Genomic DNA, 25,037 nt, shown 5'->3' with positions numbered 1-25,037 from the left:
AAACTTGGAAAACTACTACGCCAGCTCAGTTCTCTGAACACAGCAAGCCTTATTGGCTATTACACTGACCTTCCTTCCTTATTAGATGCTTCTCGATTGCTCTCCTCTGGTCCTACTTTCTGCCATCTCACATTTTTCCCAAGCACATTAGATATATGGATCTTTTAATTAAGTGATTTAAAACTCAAAGTGAGAAAAAATTTGAGTGCTGAGAAAAACCATAAGAAAATGGATTAATGATAATACTGATAATAAAATGATAAGGCAAAATAAATTCCAGTACTTACCATATCTCAGTTACTACGTTAAGAGCTTAACATATATTACTTGGCATATCTCAAAGCAATCTTTGAAGAATGTACAATTATTTCTCTCTTTTACAATGGAGGAAGTTGACATTTGCATTAGGTCTGATCAGTGCTAAGTAGCTGAGTTGAGAATCACATTAAGAACTTCATGACCTAAACCTTTGATCCTAAACGCTGTGATATCCTGTCTCTCGAGGAAATAGATACAGGATTTTAACAGACAGGTGGATGCTTCATACCACCACACCTGGGTGGGGTGTAAGGGAAGATTATCGCAATGGCAGGTTGTGTAGCTTTTCCTTTAGCCCTTTTGTTTTAATTTAATCGAATAAATTATTGCCGGCAGCTTTCGAACGAACAGCTCAGAGGCACTTATGTAACAGTGACCCATGACCAGAAGATTATGTGTTATTTCACTATCTGTCCTGTTCTACAATGTTAGGCTTGTGTTAGCCATACAGCTGTTGCTAAATAGAGACTCCCCAGAACTGTCTGAGTTAATACCGGCTGCAATCATTCTGCTGCCTTGTGGAGTATCAGAGCATGACAGGGCTGTAGTTACGTCTCAAGGCAAAGGGCCTCGCTCTTCTCAGATCACACACACACACACACACACACACACACACACACACCGCATATTCTGGTCCTACATAACTTCTCAGATCACACATATATACACACACACACACACCCTGCATATTCTGGTCCTATGTAACTTGCCCTTGTTTCATTTTGCTGTTACTTTGCTCTTAGTTTACGGAGCCATTTTCCTGGCTCCATAAACTAAGATTTTACAACTTGCTCAGGAACTTCTAAGTTTAATTTTTTTTTCCTGTGGATCACTTGATTCAGCCCGCATTGAGAGAAGAACTGATATTAGCAGCATTTATTTTATTAAAATATGCTTCTGCACATCGGGGGCACTCATACTTTTGAAGGGACCAATTTTAATAGGTAACTTTTCTTTCTCCTTTTTTAAGGACAGGAATTATCGTCTTCTTTTCAAGAATTTATGAAGGAATTGTTTGTTGGAGACTAGGCTACATTTTACCTGTGATCACCTGGACACGTGGAGCGCACTGACGGTCAAGAGAGTGGCTGACAGAGCTCGTTTTAACATTGTGAGGGAAAATAATATTAGCAATTCTGAAATTTTTAAATATTTTTAACTGTATTTTTTAAATACACTCTAATTAAATAGTAAAGAAATAAATATTATTAGCACTTTTACCAAGTAACATAACTTATCTTCTTATCTGTAAAAGAAGAATAAGTATTAAAATAGGAATTTCTCAGTATTGTAATAAGGATCAAATGAGATAATATATAGAATTAAGTTCACACATGGAATTTGTACATATTTTATTTCACAGATATTTTAGTGATTGATATAATTAATAAGTTCTATTTAAAAACTAGTTTTGGTAATATTCATTCCAGTAAACAATGAGACCCCCGATAAATTTACTGCTATTAGTTTAGATTTTTTTCATCTATGAAGATACACCATCACTAAAGTTTTAAACTAACCAAACAAAAAAAAATACTCTTCAAAAGGAAGAAAGATAAGTGCAAGGTCAGAAAATGTATTGTCAGGTATACTAAAATCTTATTCCATATTTTATTTTAATTATGAAAAATTATTATCTTCTAATTATTTCTCTTACAATGGTTTTAACATCTTTCAACCACTCCTCACTCAAAATACGTTATGTTAATTTGGCTAAGTTAAATGAATCATAACAATATACTGTAGTTTGGAATAAAATTATATAATTAAAATATTGATATGTGTCCATGAATAAAATGATACTGCAGTAATGCTGTATAACAAACACTTGCAAATTCAGCAGCTTAACATTTTTAAAATTAATATTTACACTCATGAGTCATGGAGTAACTGCCTTGTGGCTGGTCTAGGCTGCAATCTAGAAACTAGGTTTCAGCCTTCCAACTCTAAACTGCAGATTTGGCTTAAATTTTTTCCAATTGATTTTTAGATAGAGAGCCAAACATTGATTTGTTGCTTCACTTATTTATGCACTCTATTGTTCATTCTTGTACATTCCCTGACTGTGTATTGGGATGACCCTCTAACCAAATGAGCTACCCAGACAGGCCCCAGACTGGGTTTAAGTCTGCTCTGTATGATGCTCAGTCTCCCGGGTCCTGCAACTACCCACTGCATGTGGCTATTTCTATGCATCTTATTCTGATTGATCCAGCTTGAAAGACAGTGACTTACTTGTTCAGGGCATTTTCTTCTCATAGTGAATCTTCAAGGTTAAGGAAGGCAAATTAAATTCCACAACCACATTCCATTACTATCTCGTTGGCCAAAGAAATTCCAGGCTCAAGTCCATTGTGAAGAGGAGGGTAAGTTTACTGTACTCATAATGAAGCTATACCATGGTCACAGTTGTATAATTATAACAGAAAAGTGAAGAATTGGAAACAGTCTATCATCTAATATAAGAGCCATCTTACTTTTTAAGGAGGCTGGTTTGGTGAATGGGATTAGTAGATTCCAGCAAATGACAAATTATTTTTTTTCTCACTGTAGGTCTTGCAGTTTCCATATGTAGAAACTTCTTTGGGTAAAATACCAGACATATCCCATACCTTTCTTGTCAACCTGAGATAATAAAATGAGAAACCTAAGCCTTCATGGTATTCAAATCTTTCACTCTTTTTGCAGGGGAAAGCCTGAGTTGCACTTAGAAGTCTGCAATATAAAGAGGAGTTGATGTTGGGCAGTTTTTTTTTCTTGCTCCATTTGTTTTCCGACTTGCTAGCTTTTTTGTGTATGTGGCAGAGGGGGACTTCCAGGATTGAAGAAAGTAATGGAGGAGAGAAGAGGCCAGAAAAGGTCTTAAATGACAAGTACAGTAATACAGCATCAAGTTCTTCTGTGAGAATTTCATGCTCTTTTTAAGGCGAAGCATTTAATAGGTATTTTTGGATCATTCTCTCTCCTTAAGAGTTCCTCTATACTTCTTTGGTTCCCGTTGCCAAGAGCCTCTTCTTTGATAGATATTTTAGATGGGTTGACTCAATGACTATTTCCGCTGCTTTCCTATATGCAAAACAAACAAACAAACAAACAAACAAGCAAGCAACACACCCTAGAAAAGCTGAAACTACTTCAGCCCAGCTGTCTTGCTTCTTATGCTCTGGATATGATTTAGGGTGAAGCAATCAGAAGCATATCATGCAGAACATGAATTGAATGGTAGGTCTAGTGACATCCATTTTAATAATGTATTTTCTAACAGAGGTTGTTGAATTTTTGGATATAAGGTGATATATACATTCTTCAAAACCCTTGCATTGGGCTATGTTAACGAGGTAAGGGTGACATATACAAAGATAGACAAAACCTATACATTATGTCCTTTAAAGAATACCTGGCAAACTGAGCCCAGGAGAAAGGCCAGTCGGAGCGAGGGGTTACTGGGAAGTAAACAGTATGTTCAGGAAGAGAGTGCCACCTATTGGCACTTGCTGCACTAGATCGTATTAGTGTACTTTGCTTTTAGGTGTTATTTGGTATAAAAGATTAACAAACTGGGAAAAATTACAAATCAATTCAATTTTTATGTGATAATCTTTGTAGTGCATTATTTAACATATATAAGCTAAATCACGCAACAGAAGCCTGCACAGTCGCAGAGAAGACTGTAGTGGCCGCTTCCCAATCTGACCAGCAGCCCCTACCTCATCATGGCTGGAGGCCTGACTCTCTGGGTTGTGTTTAGCCCACTCATATCAGCTCAGGCTTCTTCTCTCTCGTGAGTCATTCCAAAACTTTTCTAAGTCACTCGACGCCACCCAATAAGTCCCTTTCTGTTTAATTAGCTAGAATGGATTCTTACAGACTGATAAGGTTAAATATTACCTGGAGATATTGAAGGTCAGATATTGAAACTCTCAAGAAAATAGAAGGTTGGGATTGCTAAGCTGATTAAGTAGGGTTTAAAATAGTAAATATCTTTCCAGATTTTAGAACCTAAGATCAAAAAGAGAGGCAGTGGTAGCATTGGCACTCAGCTGTGAATGATCTACTTACAGCGTTGCCTGAAATCACCTTGAATAAAGTGCTTGTTAACTGATACAAAGACTCTGTGTTGGGACAGATATTTTTCACTTCCTTAGAGGGCTTACAGAAAAATAAAGAAAAGCTTAGAGTTTTACAATCCTTGCTCACTGAATAGTCAGGAGATGAGAGGTTCTCTGATTTGTCCTCGTGGAATCTAATCCTTGAAGGCACAATTTTAAAATATAAAAATGAGAAGCAGAGTCTGGTCTGATGTGTTGCTGAATTACAAACTGAGTTCAATTCATAGCCTCCATAAACTCCTCATTTAAATGTAGGCATATACTGAAAAAGAGTGGGGCTCTTAAGTATTAAAAGCGGGTACTTTTGTTGATTTAGATATTTCTTAGTCCCTGAATTCTAAATTGGACAGAGCATTCTGGAAACTCCTTGCTGTCTGAGGAAGTTGGCCCTGCCACATTCTAAGCTGTTGCCATTTGACACAGTTGACACAGAAAGGGATAGTACACAGTATGTTCTTTATTGTATGTCTTTTTATTCCTAAGAATCATCAATATAACTGCATGTGTTAGCAATTTGTCCATATTGCTGAATGATTTTTTATTAAATTAATATACCACAACTTGTTTATCCACTCTCCAGTTGAAAGAGACTGGGGCTATTTTCAGTTCAGGGAAATATGAATAAAGACTTTTTAAAGTCTTCTTTGACATCGGCTCTCATTTATCTTTCCTAAACATCTAGGAGTGAAATTGCTCGTTCAAGTAATAGGCACCGAACTGCCAAGGAGTTTTACAAGTGGTCGTATAGCTCATGGGAATTTAAGAGTCTGGTTGCTCCGAATCCTTGCCAACAGTTGGTGCTGTTGGTGTTTTTAATTTTAGCTATTCTACTGAGTCATTAGTAAAATCTCACTGTGATTTCCCTGATTACTGATGATGCTGAGTATATCTCATATGCTTACTGGCCATTTTTTAATGTTCTTTTTTGAATTGCCAGTTCAAGACTTTGCCCATTTATTTTAATTGGATTTGTCTTTTTATTAGTGAATTGCAGGAATTCTCTCTGTATTATCCCCACTGTGACAAACATTTTCTGCAATGTTTATTTATAGTAGTTTTATAGTTAAGTTTTTAATGATACATTCACTTCCTAATTGGTCATTCTACACCGCTACCTCCTGAACCATAGTATTGGTATTATTTTGAGTTTAGTTATGTGTTATTTTGAATATTTTTGTTTATTGTCTATTTATAACACATTATGTTTCAAATCTTTACACAGGGAACTAAATTTGCTTTGAAGATTTCTGACTCCAAACAGGGCTTCTACCTGAAAGATCACAGAGAAAACTTGGTAAAAAATAGAGTATTACTCCAAAGTGCATTTTCATATATATCCCCTCCTAATTGAAATAATCCCTATAAGATTTATAGAGATCTTAAAAGCAGTTTCATCATTCAGAAAATGACATGAAACCCTAGTCTTCCAAGTCTTTCTACCATCTTTTATGTGTAGGACACTCTTTCCGCCTTGTATGACTCTACCCACAACAAAGCAGTACTCAGCTCAAAGTGTCAGTGATGTCAGTGGTGAGAAATCCTGGGTTGAGGTGATCTTTATAAATGGAAATAAAGTCTTTTACAACTAGAGGTACAATCTAAAATGCATTACAAGAGCCCTGGCTGGTGTGGCTCAGTGGTTGAGTGCCGACCTGTGAACTAAAATGCGTTACAAAATTGTCATTTAATAACATATTTTAACAACTGTCATAATTGAAGTCAATCTTCTTAGATTGAAATAATATCTTCTTCCACAAGAAAAATTTAAAGTGTTAGAAATACTAAATTTGAAACAAAGAATTGGACAATTTTCCACATATATAGTTTTATATATATGTTTTATGTACTTGACTTTTTAATTTTCTTGCATTTCCTCTCTTTGACTGTAAGTATTAACTTTCTTTTCTATTTTACCCTCTAAGGTTTTGTAAGAAACCCTATTAGTAGCTACACTTTGCTATTTTTAAATATTATTAAACTATTTTTCTAATTATTTTTTCACTTAAAAAATAAAACCATACATTACTTTCTCCTTCCTAGCTTATTTCTAGACAGTGAAATTATATAAATGTCATACATTTGACAACTCCCCATAAGGACATTTTATAAAAATGGAATTAGTAGACGGATTGCCTCAGATATTTATTAGAAGATGGGGAATAAATTAAAGTCACCTGAAAATGTCATTCTGAAAACCCCTCTTCTATGAGATATTTTTAATTTTCAATGAATTTTAGTAAGCTATTATATTCATAAATTATTTTATATACAAACCAGTGTCCTGGAATATATCACTGGAGAATTAGAAATACAAAATATGATGTTTTTTGTTTTTGTATAAAAGTCTTAAAGAATTGCTTTATTTTTATGTTTCTACTTTATAGATATTTGTGCTACATGTATAAGATTCTGAGGAAAATAGTAGGTGGTTCTAAACTAAGGTATATTAATATGTTAGAAACATTATTTTTCTTATGTCTATACTGTTTATATAAAATAGCTTACATTTTCCACTAACAAGTACCTGTAAATTCAAGAACAAGAATGAAAATCAATGGAAAAATTTTTATTCTTTCACTTCCATCATTTTAGCAAATTCTTCTCTTTGGGTGGGTAGAAACTTTTGCTTTAATTTTTTATGTAGAGTAAGAGACTACTTTTTGACACAAAATGAATTATCTTTGGGACACATTATTTTCATCTGTCTTAATATATGAAATTGCTGGTATTAAAATATTTTACAGCTATTTTTAAGCAATAAGGTCATATTTAGAGTTTTGTTTGAGTTTCAAACTGTATTAGAAGAATAACTCCATTGGGGATAGTCAGACTTTTACCTATGATTAACAAGTTAAGTATTTACGAAATGATGGGAAATATTCTGATTGTGTATTTCCATGACAAAGGGAAGTTAAATAGTCTTGAATTACAAATCACTAATTAAAATAAATTATTTAAGAAAGAAACTAGAGTACATATTTATCATAAGTTTGGTTTATATGTTATAATCTGTTTTGTTATTCTTGCTAAAAGCATGATGGTTTTTCACATTTATTTCCAATCTAATTACAATCTGTCTGTAAGGAATAAACAGTTACATATATTATTATGAACACAAAGAAATAAGAACAAAATTTTCACAAACATTAAAATGGTGGTGGGCTACTTTAAACATTTGCATAGAAAAATGAAAAATAGCATTGCAGCTTGGCAGATTTTTTCTTAAAGTAGTGTTTTAAGTTCTCACAGCATACTGCCTTCCTAAGAAATATAAACTTATCTGGATGCAAAGAATGCACTTGCTCATTAACAATGCTAAAAGCTATTTTTATCTGCCCTCTACATTTTAATGGGTGTCGGGTTGCTCTCCTCTGAGTATCTTAATAAGACTTGCCTAGAGCAATGTCTTCACCACTCTATCTACTGGTCTCAGGAGAATCCCAGCTCCTTAAATGCTAGAAGATAATAGATATCCAGAAGAATAACTTTGGATGAGTGTTGAGAATAGACATAGAGTACTGAAGCCAGCCAGGGCACCCATGTATGGCATGTGGGCATAGATAGGGTCAAATGATTGATTGTCAGGAGGTGAGGGCCAGTCCTACAGAAGTACAAGCAGTCTGAGTGGCAACTCCCAAGCTGCTGTGCTCTCAGTGCCTGGGGGGACTCAGTGCTATAAATGCACAGTCCCTCCTACAGCATAGTCTGTGCTTCTTTGCAGGGAGTTCTTCGATCCTAGGTAAACTCCACTGCAGTTTGTGTGTGTGTAATAACTACCCCTTTACTTAAGCTTGTTTCTATTCCCCAAAGTTTGCTCTTTCTTTTTCTTTATTCTTGCCTTAGTGAATGCAAATATTTACTCATAATGGTCCTCAAATGAAAAGTAGAAAACCATTTAGTCAAATAAACTTCTCTGTTGAAAAGAAATTTCCTGATCTACTCTATGTAATCTTATAGATGATTTTGAACAGGACATACCAATTATTTCTTCAATATTTCTCTTACTTTAAATTTACAAAGATACATTATAATAATTCAAATGCTATTGTCCATTACATTGACTATTGCAATGGCTCTCTTACTCATCTGTCTGACATTATTTTTTTCTTCCCTCAATTTTTTCCATACACTGATGATGTTATAAATTTTCTAAAGACAAAATACTCGGCTTTAAAAAAATACTCGGCTTTTCAGCAAGGAAATCTAAATTCCTTGGCTAGCATTCAAGAATTGAAATGGGTTGTCATCACTGCTGTTTATGGCTTACTTTCCACCGCTCCATTTAGGACACAGTATACCCTGGAGGAAGGTGAGTTTGGTTAGGCTGAGTATGCCCTTCATTTCCCTGCCACTGACCTTGTACTTTGGCAATTCTCTCCATGAGAACCATTCCTCTTTTCATCCTCATATTCTCTCTTTTTTTGAAATCTTTTTAAACTTTAAAACATAGCTTAAATGATTAATTCCTCTTTAAACTTTCCAGCATAATTTCTAATCACTATTCATGTCTCCCACTTTGGGGATTTCCACAGGATATTTCATTCTTCCTGTATTGAAGTGTCTCATTCTTCTATCTAATCTCCTGTACTGCATGTTAGTCTCTGTGGAGCAGATCCTTAGTTTTTCTTCTTACACAGTAACTAACAGAATATCTGGCACACAGTCGGTTTTTAATATGCATTTATTTTTATTAAAGATTATAATGATATATGTATTATGTATTAAGTTGAAAGCAAGTACAATTAGTTATACTTTGAGTAAAGTATTACTTCGTAAGAGCAAGTATTCCTTTTAACCTAAAATGTCAATTTTTTTCCTCCAAAGAAAGACATAAAAAGCATTGTTAGGAAAGACAAATATATTCAATAATACAAATCAACACAGGAAATTAAAAACATACTTAAAAATGGATAACATGCTGAGCACATACTAAAAACATATTACTTGAATACTATATCTTATTTAAGCTAAATCCAATGCAATTTAAATAAATATTTATTTCATAATGTAAGCTATTAGAATTACTTTGAAATTATATGTAAAATATATTATTATAGTTAGTATTTTGAACTGTCAAGAAATGCTTTGTATTTGAAGATTGTTTTCTGATACTTTTCTCTGAAATACTTGATTTAACTGAAAAACTATCTCTTTTCCTCTGTATTAGCATCATTTAAGGTTATATGATTTTTAAAAATTCATGTTTAAGCTCCATCAAAAAAAAAACATGAGAATTTAAATTTTTAACTTTGCTTCTGTTTTTTGTTGCATTATACATGCTTCTATATGTTCATGTCAACTAATTTTTTAGGAGGCAAAATAATCTAGTATTTGGTCAAGAAGTTTTGTATCAACATAAAAATAAACTATGAGGATACATGGAAACAGGATAAGTTTTTTATTTTTATTTTTTAGATTTTTATTTTTATTTTTAGACAGAGGGGAAGGGAGGGAGAAAGAGAGACAGAAACATCAAAGTGTGCTTGCCTCTCACATGGCCCCCACCTTGGACCTGGCCCACATCCCAGGCATGTGCCCTGACTGGGAATTGAACTGGCAACCCTTTGGTTCACTCCCTGTGCTCAATCCACTGAGCAACACCAGCCAGGGCTGGTTTTATTTTTTTTGTTGGTGTATATGTGAGTGTATGTGGAGGTGAATGAAGAGAGAAACAGTGGTTATACTGAAGACACTTCAGAGTGAAAATAGACTTCAAAATGACTTGGTCTAGCATTTCTAGAATCGCTTTTAAATTCTATAGTAAATGTTTTTTCCTTTACAAATTTACATACTCTAATGGTGTTAATGATACTACATGCAGACAGTTCCATCATTTTTATTTAAAATTCCCTAATTTTAAGAAAGAAGGGAAGATGAGACCCACAGTGATTGACACCACAGTACTGGTTCAAAAGAACCAGTCTCTCAAGAGTCTCTCAAGAATAAGTGTTTCTTCTCCAAGCAGTGCCCAGGTAGGGCATTTCTAATTAATACAATTTATTAGAGCTAATAATTTTACTCACAACAGAATGAGACAGTTAAAATGTCATTTCACACATAAGAAAATCAAGGTGTATGAAATTGAAATAATCTGCCCAGAGTCACATTGCTATTAAGAGGTGCAGCTGGAATTTATGCGCCATTTTTTGATCATATTGCATGTTCCTAGATTTTTCCATTTTACAGCATTATGCCAATCAATTAAATAGAAATACTCAAGGGCAAGTTCAATTTTGGCCCCAAATGCTGCTCACTGAGAATGCGGTCATAGACTCTCAAGAACTATCTTGATTTATCTTTAATCTTCCCTCTTGGCTGTTTCAGAGGGCTGAAATGCTACTTCCACAAATATCTCACTGTCCAATTATCACCACTATTTCTAAGGATTTTTTGTACTTCCAACATTGTCCTTAGATTTAATTTTTTTCTGATTTCTATTTCTTCTGAATAATGTCTCTTTCATGCTGTTTTCTTTTTCTCCTAAACAACTTAAGATTCACTTTTACCCCTTGCTTTTCTGCTTTACTCTCACCTTCTACTTCTATGTAACCTTGTTTCCTATAGAGGCATTTTATCTTTTCTTTCCAGTCATCTTGCACAGGACCTTTTCTTTTCTTTAAAAGCCTCAGCATTTAAAAGGAAATATTTCACTCCTGAGTAAACCCTCCAAGAAAAACAAATTCTCCCCAAAACAATACAAATAGCCCACCTGGCTTTTTTCCTCCTCAAATTAAATCCATTTTCTGCTCCAAGAACATCTACGTAAGTAGTTTAAAGGTTGTTAGAAAGATATGCCAACATGGTGAACTGGTGACTTTCCTTTTAATCCTTAGCTATCCACCTGTATTTACATCTGTTCACCTTCGTTACATAAGGCTATATGACTATATAAATTAATTGTTTTATCTTGGAAATGATGTTTGGAAAATACAAAATTGTTAAATAAATGTGTTTTTAATAACTAAAACCCACTTCTTAACCTGAGTCTTTAAGTTATTTTATTTTTTTTAAGATTTTATTTATTTATCTTTAGAGGGGAAGGGAAGGAGAGAGGGAGAGAAATATCAATGTATGGTTGCTTCTCGTGTGTCCCCTGCTGGGAACCAGGAACTGGCCTGCAACCCAGGCATGTGCCCTGACTGGGAATCGAACCGTGATCCTGTGGTTCGCAGGCCCGCGCTCAATCCACTGAGCTATACCAGCCAGGGCTAAGTTATTTTAATTACTAGTTTTTGGTTTCTTTCCTGTGAAATTTGTCCTCAGTACAAACACTAGAATAGATATTATTTTAAATATTCCCTTATTATAATAATTTGCTTTTGATACAAATTATACTTATAAAAAATCTGATTTATATAATTCCTGTGAGTTTTTAAAATATATACCAGATAAAATAAGAATACTGTGAGAATTCTAAATACCTTTCACAAAGTCTAATTTATTTTTTGAATAAGCAATTCCTGCTAAGTAAAAAGTGTAGAATATCTTTAAAAACATTTAGGAGTCATAGGGTGAGGGGAAAAGCTAGTAAACAAGGACACATCCCTGCCAGGAAGCCTAGCTTTAGTTGGGTCCTACACCAGCCTCTGGGCACTAGAGTTCATCTCAATTTGAAGCAAAACTTTTGTCCCACACCTCAGTGAGTCATTGGCCATGGGCAACTGAGGTGGGGCTATGAGTAAGGTTAGTTAACTTAAGGGAGTTTTTTGAAGAAGGGGCAGCTGTGAGCCGTTAGCAGTGAGCAGTTGCAGTCTTAGCAGTGAAACTGCTCCAGAATGGTACCAGACCTGAGCAACCTCAGTACTTGAGTTCAGTAAAGAAATAATGTAGAGTCAAGGAACTCAAATTAAAAGGGACATTTTATTTAGAAAGTCATAGAGCTATGAAAGGTGAGCCAGCTGGGCTACATAGGCTTGGGGAACAGGCTACCGAGGCAAAAGAAGGGCCCCCGGACATAAGGAAAAAGAAAAGCAGAGAGAATACACCTGGGGGTCAAGGGGATTGGGAAATGCATGGGTGTGCTCGAGAGAGAGAGAAAGAGTGAGCACTGAGTCCTCCATCCTAAGGGTTTTTATCCCTTCTTTAAGGTGTGGATTTTAAGAGAGATCGCAGCGGAGGATTTCAATAGAATATTCCTCCGCTGGCCCTAACGTTGGTCCTGGTTCTTGCTTGGTTTTGCTGCTTTTCTGAGCCTGGAGCTGACACACAGCTGAGAACTACATTTAATCTCTAGGTTAACCAAAACTCTGACTCTGTGGTCCCCAGACCTGAAGTTTTGTTCTCAAGATAACTTGATGGGGACCTCATTGTCTTGAGGGATTAATGCTTAAAGAAGTGTTTGTAAGCCCTGGCTGGTGTAGCTCAGTGGATTGAGCATAGGCCTGCGAACCATAGGATCGCAGTTCGATTCCCAGTCAGGGCACATGTCTAAGTTGCAGGCTGGTTCCCTGCAGGCCAGTTCCCAGGAGGGGATGCACGAAAGGCAACCATACATTGATGTTTCTCTCCCTAAATAAAATCTTTAAAAAAAGAAGTGTTTGTAGAAGGGTCACATGAGGCTATTCTCCAGCCACCTTGTTTCTCCTCTAAGAGGGTCCACTAGGCCTGGTGGCCTGGTGACTTGCCGGCAGAAGAAAGGTCAGGGGAGGGTTCAAACTGCATGGCCAGTGATAGAAAAAGTCAGGGGGTGTAAAGCACACGACCAGGATAGGTTAGGGGAGGAAAGGTCGCCCTGAGGGTGAGGTCCCAAGGTAGTTTTGCTCATTGCTAGGCAACCAGGGTTTTTCACCCTGGTGACCTTCTTTACTTGGTTTATTATTCATATTCACCTAAAATAGACATATCAGGGAAGTAGTAGCGCAGCATAGTCATAGTCACTATAATCTTTTACCACATGCCAACAATGATAGGCCATCTGGTAGGAGTGGAAAGGGGACAAAAGTGTCTTCAACTTAACTGCAGGGAAGCTAGAAGTGAGGTCTGTGTGGCAAGCCCCCAGGCACACATGGAAAACATGTGAAATTCAGCAAACCAAATGATGTAAATGTCAAGTGCCCATGGAAGGTGTTGGTAAACCAATACTCAGTGTCCTTCAAAAGCTCATGTTAAAGATACACACTAAGCATAGAGTGTATTATTACTGCAGAGTAAAATAGCTTACATTTATATACATTATATATGTATATGTATATATACATATATAATGTATATATATGTGTATATGTATATATATATATATGAAATGTGTTCAGAGACATTACACACCCAACTTTTTATAAGGTATTTAAAAGCATCTAAGGAAAATGCTATCTTACATTGAGAAGAGGGATGAGCAGTCAGAACAAGAAGGGGACTTACCACTTGGCTGCGTGTTCTGAGGTAAGAGTTTCATACTTATTTTATGCTTGTTACTGAAATTAAGTCAATGCCTGAACTCACACACTAAGCCTAAGGCCACTTGCAGAAGGGAAACCACAAAATTCAACTTTATAATTTGTTTCAATTTCCAAGCAAAAGAGATGTGTTCTTACAGTTGGCTGTCGTAGGTCTGACAAGGCAGGAAATTATATGGAAATCCTGGGGCCATGTTGTGATAAGAATTTTTGTTCAAAAACTAATCAAAACTGGACTAATTTTAAAAAATAGTATAGCCTTTGTACCAGGCACTGTTCTTAGCTATGTACAAATACTAGTCCTGAAGTAGATACCTTGAAAATGGCTACAGGTTATTTACTGCTTTTCTCATTAAGATACGGAGTTTACTCCTTTTCCTGTCAATCCCTGTGATTTGCTACGATCAATAGAAAGTGCCAGAAGTAACAATTTTGTTACTTCTCAGGCTCTGCTTCAAGGTGTTTTCATAGATTCCACTGTCTCTCTTTAGAAAGTGCTTACCTTGATGTGATAAACTCTAGGGGGTCTTCCAGAGGGGCCACGTGCAGGAGACCAAGGCATCCCAGCTCACCACCAGGTAGGCGAGTGTGGCCTTCTGGAACTACTTAACCCTAGTGAGACTTCCAGGGGATGATTTCATGAATGATTTTAGGAGAGAAAAGAGCAGAAGAAAGATCCACTGATTCTAGCCTAGATTGCAGAATCCTGAGCAAATTAAGTGGTTAATAGTTTAAGCCACATAGTTTGGGGTTGGTTTGTTACGCAACAATTGATACCTAATACATTTAATGATCAATTATGCCACTTTATAACTTTTTAGTATGCTATTATTATCCCCGTGTCACAGATTAGCATCTAAGGCCCTGAGACATTTACAACTTAAGATCATATCCTTAGCACATGGCATTTAACAATTCAGATGTAGGCAAAATTTTAGAACTTAGGGTGTTAAGATGTTTATTTTGAAATATTTGTGCCCATTTTTCAAAACAAGTTGGCAAACACTATATTAGTCCTTTATTTTTTTAAATTTGCCATTCGATGAAGTCACAAAGAAACTACTCATGGTATTTGTATCATAAAGCCTAAGACAATTACATTTCATGAAAACTCTCTCTATGTCTGTCTTATCCGAAGTTCCCACGTGGCGTGATTGAAGGAAAGTTTGGCATGTAGGTAGTTCATTTGGAAAGTGATTCCGGGGAGCAGGAGTTAAGAAATAAAACAGGGAAATGAGAAAACCAGCCAAAGATGCAATATGAAGTTGGTGTCTCTTACTGGCCACCTGAGCTCAGTCTAGGTGGCCCTGCTGGGGAGGTCTATGAAATATAACCAGGACTTCTACTATTGGAAGAAAGGGAGACCAGCTTATGCTTATCAGTCAAGAGTGGTTTCATGGATGCTAACTACCCCTCGTACCCTGGAGTGGGAGAGAAGAAATAGAGGTCACTAGCCAGGGGCGAGGCACCCTCAAGGGAATCTTTACAAAGCCTGGAAAGCCTGGAAATCCTGCAAGTACATCCAAAGGAGGAAGAAGGGGGGCGGGGAGGATTTGACCTGGCCATGAGATGCATCCTATGCATACTCGAATACTAATATTCCTTTGGCAGATGCAGCAGGAATATTGCTTTGTGTAAATTCTCCGTCAGGTTCACTAATCTCAGGTGGAATGCTCTAAAACCAAAATTTGAAAGATTAGTACAGGAAAGAAGGCATAAGCAGTTTTCTTTATAACATATGCCTTCTAAAGACTTGCTTCCTGCCCAGTGTCAAGAGCAAGGCAAGAGGCTCATTAAACTGCACATTGACCTTGCTTGAACTGTCCTAGTTTGCACCCCCCCCTTACTTCAAATTTATTTATTTATCTCTGCTTCTGCAAGCCAAGTGTTAATAATATTAAAAGAAATGCTAAATGCAAAAGAGATGCTGAAATTCTCTTCATTAGCTCCTGTTGCTTTCAGTTATATAAGGTGGAAGGGAAGTGCCCTTTATTTGAGCTGAGCCAGCTACTTGCAGCAACGTCAGTGCAAGAAAATCAATTTGAACTTAACATTAATTAGGCTTTTCGTGGGCTGTAAACCTTGCTCCATATATGAAGTTCTCCATAATTATTGAAGATTATGGCTGTATTCTGAAGAACTCAGGCAGAAAGACCCTGAATAAAGCAAATTACATATAGGTCTGAATATAAGAAAGTTTAATGCACTTCGCATCTTTGGGAATGCCCTGAAATACTTTTAATACTATGGGTTTTAGAAACTTTTAAGATATGCTAAGTAATTATTAGCCATGCAATGGCAAAACTGTAAATATATTTATAATCCATGATAAGCTACATGAACTAAGATTTCTTACCAGCTGGCACTAAGTTTTTCAAAGAAATCAATACACTTACTATAGTTACAGTATGTACTAAACACGCATTATTTAACAAGGACTTGCTGTTCATCTATAATCGAGGATAATAATTTATGTCCCCTTATTTGAAAGGGGCAGTGGCTTGGCCCTCACAATGAACAGCTCTTTGCAACTGAGACCTTTAAATACCCATGCATCACATATATTAAGTGCTGCTTCTAGACCAATGTCAATTTCCTTTCTTCTTGAAACATTTCAGATAGTTATTTAGTGCCCAAGGGGCTATCTGTAATCCAGAGGCTGATGAGTTAGTGGAATTTGAAGATGAAGGTGTACTACAATAGATAGAGTCACTGCTTAACCATCATTGAAAGTGTAAAGAGCTTGTGCAAAATGCTTTTGAAATTAAGTTTTTGAATTCTACTGAAGAATGGAATGGCGATATTCAAGAGCCATTCACAAGACTACCGTAGTGACATCGATTTGGAATGATACAACAGATTACTCCTACATCACATATTATCACTGATAGCTTTAATGACTGTGGTAGTACAAGAAGTATTAAAGACTCAATCCAGGCACCTATCAAACTCCCCGAAATTCTAAATAATTGTTTAGTGATTAGGCATAGTTTTAAATCAGCAATCTCTTTGCTCTTCCTAGGAAAAAAAATAGTGAAATTAGAACAAAAAGGAACGTCAAATGCCAAGAATTCAAAAATCCAAGTATTGTAGCCATATAATAGAATTTGCAGTGAAATGGCTTGCTGATTCCTCAACTTGATGTACAAACCGATGTCCAATCTTTTCTTTTAGAGTCACCAGTTATTGGTAATTCATGCACCCTTTACTGAATTCTTTGTTACTATTGTAGTGCATCTCTAAATACACATGTTTATAACATTTTAACAAGTGTAAATCACTGAAAGTTAGGTACATTCAGTTTCATCAACAGAAAATGAACCAGAGATACCAAAGACCAATTTTGTTATTATAAAATCACAAAATTAGAAGACTCCAAAGTTTATGGATACCAGTTTTTATGCAGCATCCTCAACAAATTGCCATCAGCATCTGTAAACTCACCGATGAAAGTATATCATCTTCCATTTTTGGACTGCTTAATTATTAGAAAATTTATTCCTAAAAATAGAAATCTAACCTAACCCAAAAGCTAGTTTTCTGAAATAGTTGTAGAAAATGTGGACAGGGCAAGTGCTTCATAACAGCCTCTTCTAACCCACCTCAGAGAAGAGTTATTACATATTTGCCAATATATTACTTTGTTTTAAACTCATGCATGTTGTTTTGTTTACCACTAGTTCATTCTTTTTTATTGCTGAGGAATATTCCAGTGAATGAATATGGTAATTCCCCCCCTCAGGGTACCTTCCACAGTGACTGGAGATGCTTGGATTGTTGTAGCTGTGGGGTTACCAGTGACAGTTCCTGGACACAGACAAAGGCTTCTGACACACATCCTACGGTGCAGAGGGTAGGTCTCACAAAAATATTTATTTGAACCAAAGGGTCAATATTGCTGTTCTTGAGAAACTATATTGTATTTTCATATAAATGTATATTTGGCATGTTTAATGTTTATGCTATATGTAAGTAGTTTGGACATTTTTATATCTTTTGGGGGGGATATATGCATTTATACTTCTTGGATAACTAACTAGGTGTGGAAATGAAAAGTCATAGGTATATGTTTGATCAGTTTTACTAGAAATGGACAAAACATATCCTAGAGTGGTTGCTCCATTTTACCCTCCCACCAGCAATATAGAATTAAAGCCATTATACATCCTCACTTGGACTTTTTGGACGCTTTTCTTGTTGAGGAAAAATTTACATGCAGTGATAACTCATGTTTTAATTATACTATTTGGTTTATTAATGATCAAAATATGATATATTTCCATCAACCCAGAAAGTACCTTTTTGTTTCTACAAATTAATCTCAAACTCTATAGACAATCACACTTCTGATTCTACTGAAATATATTTTGTCAATTGTCAAAATTCATATAAGTGTAATTATAGTGCACATGGTTTTTTGTGTCAAGCTTCTCCTGCTTAACATCTTAGTACAACATCATGCCCATTGCTGCATGAATCTGCAGGTCATCGTTTTCTGAATGATATTCCGCCTGAGCATACCAAAATTTGTTTATCTATCCTCTTGTTGGTTAACATTTTTTGACAATTAACAATAGAGCTATTAGAGGCCCTGGCCAGGAGTTCAGTTGGTTAGAGCATCATCCTGATACACCAGGGTTGTGGATTCCACCTCACCCAGACACATATAAGAATCAACTAATGAATGTGTAAACAAGTGGGGCAGCAAATCTATGTCTCTCTCTCTTTCCCCTCTCTCTTTCTAAAATCAACAAATAAACATAATAAAGCTGCTAGAATATTTGTATGTAATTATTTTACTTATATATGCTATGGTTTGGGAGGGATAATTTCAGCAAGTAAAATTGCTGGGTCATAAAGCAAAGCTATGTTCGGCTGGATTTTTTTTTAAAAAAGCTTTTCAAAAATATTTTATAATTTTACACTGCTCTGGCCATGTATGAATGCTTCAGTTGCTCCACATCCTTGCCCACATTGGTAAAGACAATTTTTTTTGTAAGTGTAAGGTGGTATGTCATTGTATTTTTAATATTTTCTACTTATGACTAATGATGTAGAATGCTTTTTTTATATTTATGTTCCACTTAAATATCTTTCTTTGTGAACTATATTTTGTCTCTTCTTTTTAAAAGACATTTTATTTATTTATTTATAGAGAGAGGTGAAGGGAAGGAGAAAGAGAGGAAGAGAAACATCAATGTGTGCTTCTTTCCAGCCCCTTCTTGCCTGTAAGGTCTCTTTTGAGAAATCCGCTGACAGTCTGATGGGTACTCCTTTGTAGGTGACTGTCTCCTTATCTCTTGCTGCTTCTAGGATTCTCTCCTTCATTTTAATCTTGGTGAATGTAATTATGATGTGCCTTGGTGTGTTCCTTCTTGGGTCCAACTTCTTTGGGACTCTCTGAGCTTCCTGGATTTCCTGGAAGTCTATTTCCTTTGCCAGACTGGGGAAGTTCTCCTTTATTATTTGTTCAAATAAGTTTTCCACCCATGGCTGTTTCTTTCCCCCTTCTGTTACCCCTATAATCCGGATGTTGGAACGTTTAAAGATGTCCTGGAGGTTCCTAAGCCTCTCCTCATTTTTTTGAATTCTCATTTCTTCATTCCTTTCTGGTTGGATGTTTCGTTCTTCCTTCTGGTCCATTCCATTGATTTGAGTCCCAGTTTCCTTTCCATCACTATTGGTTTCCTGGACATCTCCCTTCCTTTCAATTAGTTTAGCCTTCATATGTTCCTCTAATTTATGACTATAATCTACCAGTTCTGTGAGCATCCTGATAAACAGTATCTTGAACTGTGCTTCTGAGAGGCTGGCAATTTCTCGGTCGCTTAGAGTTATTGGCTCTGGGATTTTGAGTTCTTCTTGTGCCATCTTTTGGGCTGTTTGTGCCTGTTCCATAGCAGGATCAGAGCCCTAAAGTGTTCACTAGAACAGGGCAACTCAGACGCTGGATTGTGACGCTGTATGTGGGGTTGGGGTCAAAGAGGAGCAATGGCGTCCCCTCTGCCACCTCGCGCCACAGCTGCCACCTTCACCGGGGCCTGCACGTTTTGTTCCACTGCACTTGAGTGTGCCACCGCCGTCAGCCCTTCACCTCCGGGTTCACCCCCTGGGGCCTGCATGGTCCGTCTCACTGTCTCACTGTGCGTGAATGTGCGACCGTGGTCAGTCTGCCCCACATCCTGACTGTGTCCAATCTACCTGTGCTCCTAGGTCTGGGGATCTTTCCTGCCCGGACCCTGTTCTGCTGCTGGCTCCACCCCTCTTACCGTCCCGGTTGAATGGTTCCTTGTTGTCGGACTTCCGTATAATTCAATTTTCTGTTTTTTGGCTGTGTCTTTGTTCTCCAAACCTTCGTTGTATTCAAACTTGGTTGTGGGAGAAGGCACAGTGTTTCCTCCTAAAGACCTACAGCCAAGATTGCTATATCCAGCAAAGCTTTCATTTAGAATGGAAGGACAGATAAAGTGCTTCTCAGATAAGGTCAAGTTCAAGGAGTTCATCATTACCAAGCCCTTATTATATGAAATGCTAAAAGGACTTATATAAGAAAAAGAAGATGAAAAATATTAACAGTGAAAGGACAGCAAACTCACAGTTATTAACAACCACACCTAAAACAAAAGCAAACCAAGAGGACAGCTAGATCAGGAGTGGAACTATAGAAATGAAGAACACATGGAGGGTTAGCAACAGGGGAGTGAGAGGAGGAGAAGGGGGAGAAGTTACAGAAAATAGCATAGACAATAGGTAGAAAATAGATAGGGGGAGGGCAAGAATAGTAGGGGAAATATAGAATCTAAAGAACTTGAGACATGTGGTTATAAATTAAGGGGGGAGAATGGTGGGGGAGGGAGTTTGCAGGTAGAGGGGAATGAAGGGAATAGAACAACTGTAATGGTATAATCAATAAAAATATTAAAAACAAAAGAAACATCAATGTGTGGTTGCATCTCACTCGCCCACTACTTGGGGCCTGACCTAGCCTGCAACCCAGGCATGAGCCCTGACTGGGAATTGAACTGGTGACCTTTTGGTTTGCAGGCTGGTGCTTAATCCACCGAGCCATACCAGCCAGGGCTTTCTCTCTTTCTTGCCCAAATATGCTTAATTTCTAAAACATATTTGTTGTAGTTTTTCACATATGTTCATCAAATGTATTTTGTCATATATGTGTATTGTAAATATTTCTCTCAGTCTATTATTTATTTTTGTTTATTTCCTTAACTGTGATTTTTGATAGCAGAAGTTATAACTTTGCATTTATGTAGGTGATCCAGCAACATTTGTTGTAAAGAGTTTCTTTCTCCACTGACTTGCTTTGGAATCTTTGTCAAGAATATGCATACTTTTTATGTGTAGGTACATTCAGGGACTCTGTTCTGATCAAGTGATTTATCTATCTCTCCTTACACCAATGTCACATTATTTTGAATGTTAGAGCTTTTATAAAATTTTGAAATAAGATAGTGTAAGTCTTCCAACATTTTAGTTTGCATAGTTACTTTGGCTATTTTGGATCTTTTTCAAAGCCTTAGAATCAGTTTGTCTATAGATACCTCTGTTGATATTTTAAGTAAGATTGTATTAAAACTATAGAATTTTTTCAGAAAATTTACATATTAATTCTTGAGTTTCTTTTTTAAAATATTTATTTATTTTTAGAGAGAGGGAAGCGAAGGAGAAAGAGTGGAAGAGAAACATCAGTGTGTGGTTGCCTCTCACGTGTCCCCTGCTGGGGACCTGGCCTGCAACCCAGGCATGTGCCCTGGCTGGGAATCGAACCGAGATCCTTTGGTTCGCAGGCCCCGTTCAACCCACTGAGCTACATCAGCCAGGGCAATGCTTGAGTTTCTTAATTCATCAAGATAGTATAAACTTTCATTCATTTGTTTTTTTATTTCTCATAGCAAAATAGTTTGTATTTTCAGTTTTGGAGTTCATGAGTCTTTTATTAAATTTATTTCTGATGTTACTTTGGTGTTTTTACCCAAATATCATATTTCAGTTTTTCTACTAGTATAAGAATATAGAGTTATACACTGTGAACATTCTAAATTAATGCCTTAGAGGAGAAAATAATGTATTTTTGTAGATATTTTGGAATTTTATAGTTAATCTGTGATAAAACAGTTTATTTATTTTTTATCCTGCACACCTCTTATTTCCTTTATGCTCTTTATTGCACTGCTAGCGTCTCTGATACAATGTGAATAGAAGTAATATGAGCAGATATCCATGCCCTGTTTGTGAAAGTTTTTAAGAGTGAATTTAATGTTTTTAATTGATATAGAATTATTTGAATTTTCTGATTCTTCTCAAAACACATAGTTAACTTGTCTTTCAAGAAACTTGTCCAAGTCATCAAAGATTCTGAATAGTTGACACAAAGTTATTCTTAATATTATCAAATTTTACTTAATTTCTAAGGAAACTGTAGTAATTTTCAATCTTGATATTAATAAAATACTACTTTTACTCTTGCTATTAATTAGATTGTTAATAATTTATAAATTTTATTAGTTTTTTCAAACTAAAATAGCTTTTGTTTTCATTCCTTTTCTCTACTATTCTCTTTGATTTTCACTCCAATCTTTATTCTTCTTTTAATCTCCACTTATTTATTTTGCTTTTTTTATGATTGCTAAAGGCATATTATATATTGAATATTTGTTTCCCTTCAAAAATCTATATTTTGAAACTCTAATCCCCAATATGATGGAATTAGGAAGTGGAGCCTTTGGTCATACTGTCTTAAATATTATAGCTTTAATTAAATTTTGAAATAGGATGGTGTTAATCTCTCAACATTTTTACACTGTAAGATTATTTCTCTGATTCTAGATCCTTTTCAAAGTCATATGAACTTTAGAATTAGCTTATCGATACCTATACTTGTAATTAGGCCATGAAGCTAGAGTCTGCACTATTAGCGTCGTTATAAGAAGAGAGCTTGATTCATTCTTTCGCTGCTCTGTCTCCACCACGTGAGAATACAATGAGAAGATGGCTATTTGCAACCTAGAAAACAATTCCTCACCAGAAACCAGATCCCCTGGCTCCTTGAATTTGGATTTACCAGCCTCTAGGGCTATGAGAAATAAATGTTGGTAATTTGGTACAAGAGTCCAAACTAACTAAAACAAAATGGAAGTTTAGATACTTGATTTCATATATTTCTTCTTTTTTCATCTGAGTATTTGAAGCTATTATTTTACTATCAGAAACTCACTGATAACCTGCAACTCAGAACAATGGTGACACTGAGAGGTGTGTTTAGATTTCCAACAGGGCAAAGGCTGCAGGATAAATGAACTGTATTTATTACATATGTGGGTGGGAGTCACATGACAGACATGGTGAGGGCTGAGGTAGTAGGTCCTTATGGTATCAGTCAAGCAAAGTACAGTATGGAGCCAATGCCTCAGTTAATGTGAGCCTACAATAAAACAAGCAAGCAAGCAAACAAAATATGGATACCATTATTTATAATCATGAAAATGCCTGCTAAAGAAATCTGTGCCTGCCCTGGCTGGTGTAGCTCAGTGGATTGAGAGCGGGCCTGTGAACCACACAATCTCGGTTCGATTCCCAGCCACGGCACATGCCTGGGTTGCAGGCCAGGTCCCCAGCAGGGGGCATGTGAAAGGCAACCACACATTGATGTTTCTCTTTTTCCCTCCCCCTCTAAAGATAAATAAATAAAATATTTAAAAAAAAGAAATCTGTGCCTGTAGTTAATCCCTATTACCCACAACTATACCTCTTGTCTGGCAAAAAAATTCATAGCAAATGAACTCTTTCTTCTTTCTCACTGGGACCAAAAAGTTTTAAATATATTCCATCCAACTTAGACAGGAACTATTTTACTTCCTCCAGACATTACACACACAGACAGAAAGCTAACACATAAAGTTAATGGGCATGTGAAAGACTAGAAGGAAGACTCTCTAAGGAATTAGACACATTCTCCAAGGCAGTTTGAGCCTGGTAAAATATTTCATGCACAGTTAAACTATTTTATAATGAGCTTCTAGATATATACAATAGTTCTAAATAAGAATCTATTTTAAGTTCCTGAAAAAATGGAAATTTCTATCTGTTCAAGAGAGGAGTGTTATATACTCTTGATAAATTTTTCTAGATATGTTGAAAAACATTTTGATGCACAATCTAGGACTGAGAAAAAAGGTGTTATTGAATGTCACAATGAAGCTTATGTGATTAAGGAGAAAAGTCAGGAAGCCTTGGGATCATGCTGAATCATATGGAATGATTTTAAGGTAGCTAGTGTTCCCACAATTGTCTGAGATACACTTTAAAAAAAATACTGTGATCTGGTTTTTACTCCCAAAAATGGTGTGGGTCAGGAAAATTGAGGTGAATATCAATACATATTATACATTTCAGTATAAGTTTTAATTTTTTATTATTTTATTTTTTTCATGTTAGGATATCAAAACCTTCTAAACATACATAAATGTTAACTTTCAAAGGTAATAAACAAGAGTACTTTCAGATCTGATTTTACGTTCTCCGAGGGAATGCAGACTGAACTGTGACTCCAGAATGTAAGAAGTGCAGTCAAGGGTAGGCTATCAGGTCCTGTGTCACAGAGAAAACAATCCAAATTTGTCTGAGAAGCAGTGCTCCATCCCGAGCAAAATTCATGCCACCTAATTTGCTTTGTCAGGAATGCTGAAAACACTCCATATCTGGAAGTATATACAAGGGAGAGTAACGGGATGACTATCTTTGTAGGGAAAGTGGTATGGGAAACAGCAGTTGAGGTGATTAGAACAGGAAAGACAATGAAATTGTATAGTCCTGAAGACGTCATTAAACAAGGGTCATGCTGAGAGAACTACAAGCTTCCAGCTTAGCTTTTGACTGTTCTTATAAATCAAGGCTCTGCCCTAAGTGTGTGACTAATAAAGTCATCATTACCACTGGATACTGGCATTAAAAAAGAAAAAACAAAATCCCACAGTCTTTTCTTTAAAAAAGGAACAAAACTTCATAGAAGAAATGAGTATATATTGAATCAAATGTTTGATTTATTCACTCTGAATACTTTACAATTCTAGGCTCTTTAGCTATGAAAAGTTTGATTTTTAAAAACTGTGCAGGGCTTTATCCAAAGGTGTATATTTTATTATCTTATCATCACTGTTCTGGACTTTTCACAGTTTTGATGTATGGGAACTCTAATTTGGCT

The sequence above is a fragment of the Sturnira hondurensis genome, unplaced genomic scaffold (assembly GCF_014824575.4).
Source record: "Sturnira hondurensis isolate 20B ecotype Veracruz unplaced genomic scaffold, ASM1482457v3 Scaffold0005329, whole genome shotgun sequence".
Classification (NCBI taxonomy): Eukaryota; Metazoa; Chordata; class Mammalia; order Chiroptera; family Phyllostomidae; genus Sturnira; species Sturnira hondurensis.
Note: the sequence above shows the minus strand (reverse complement) of the source record.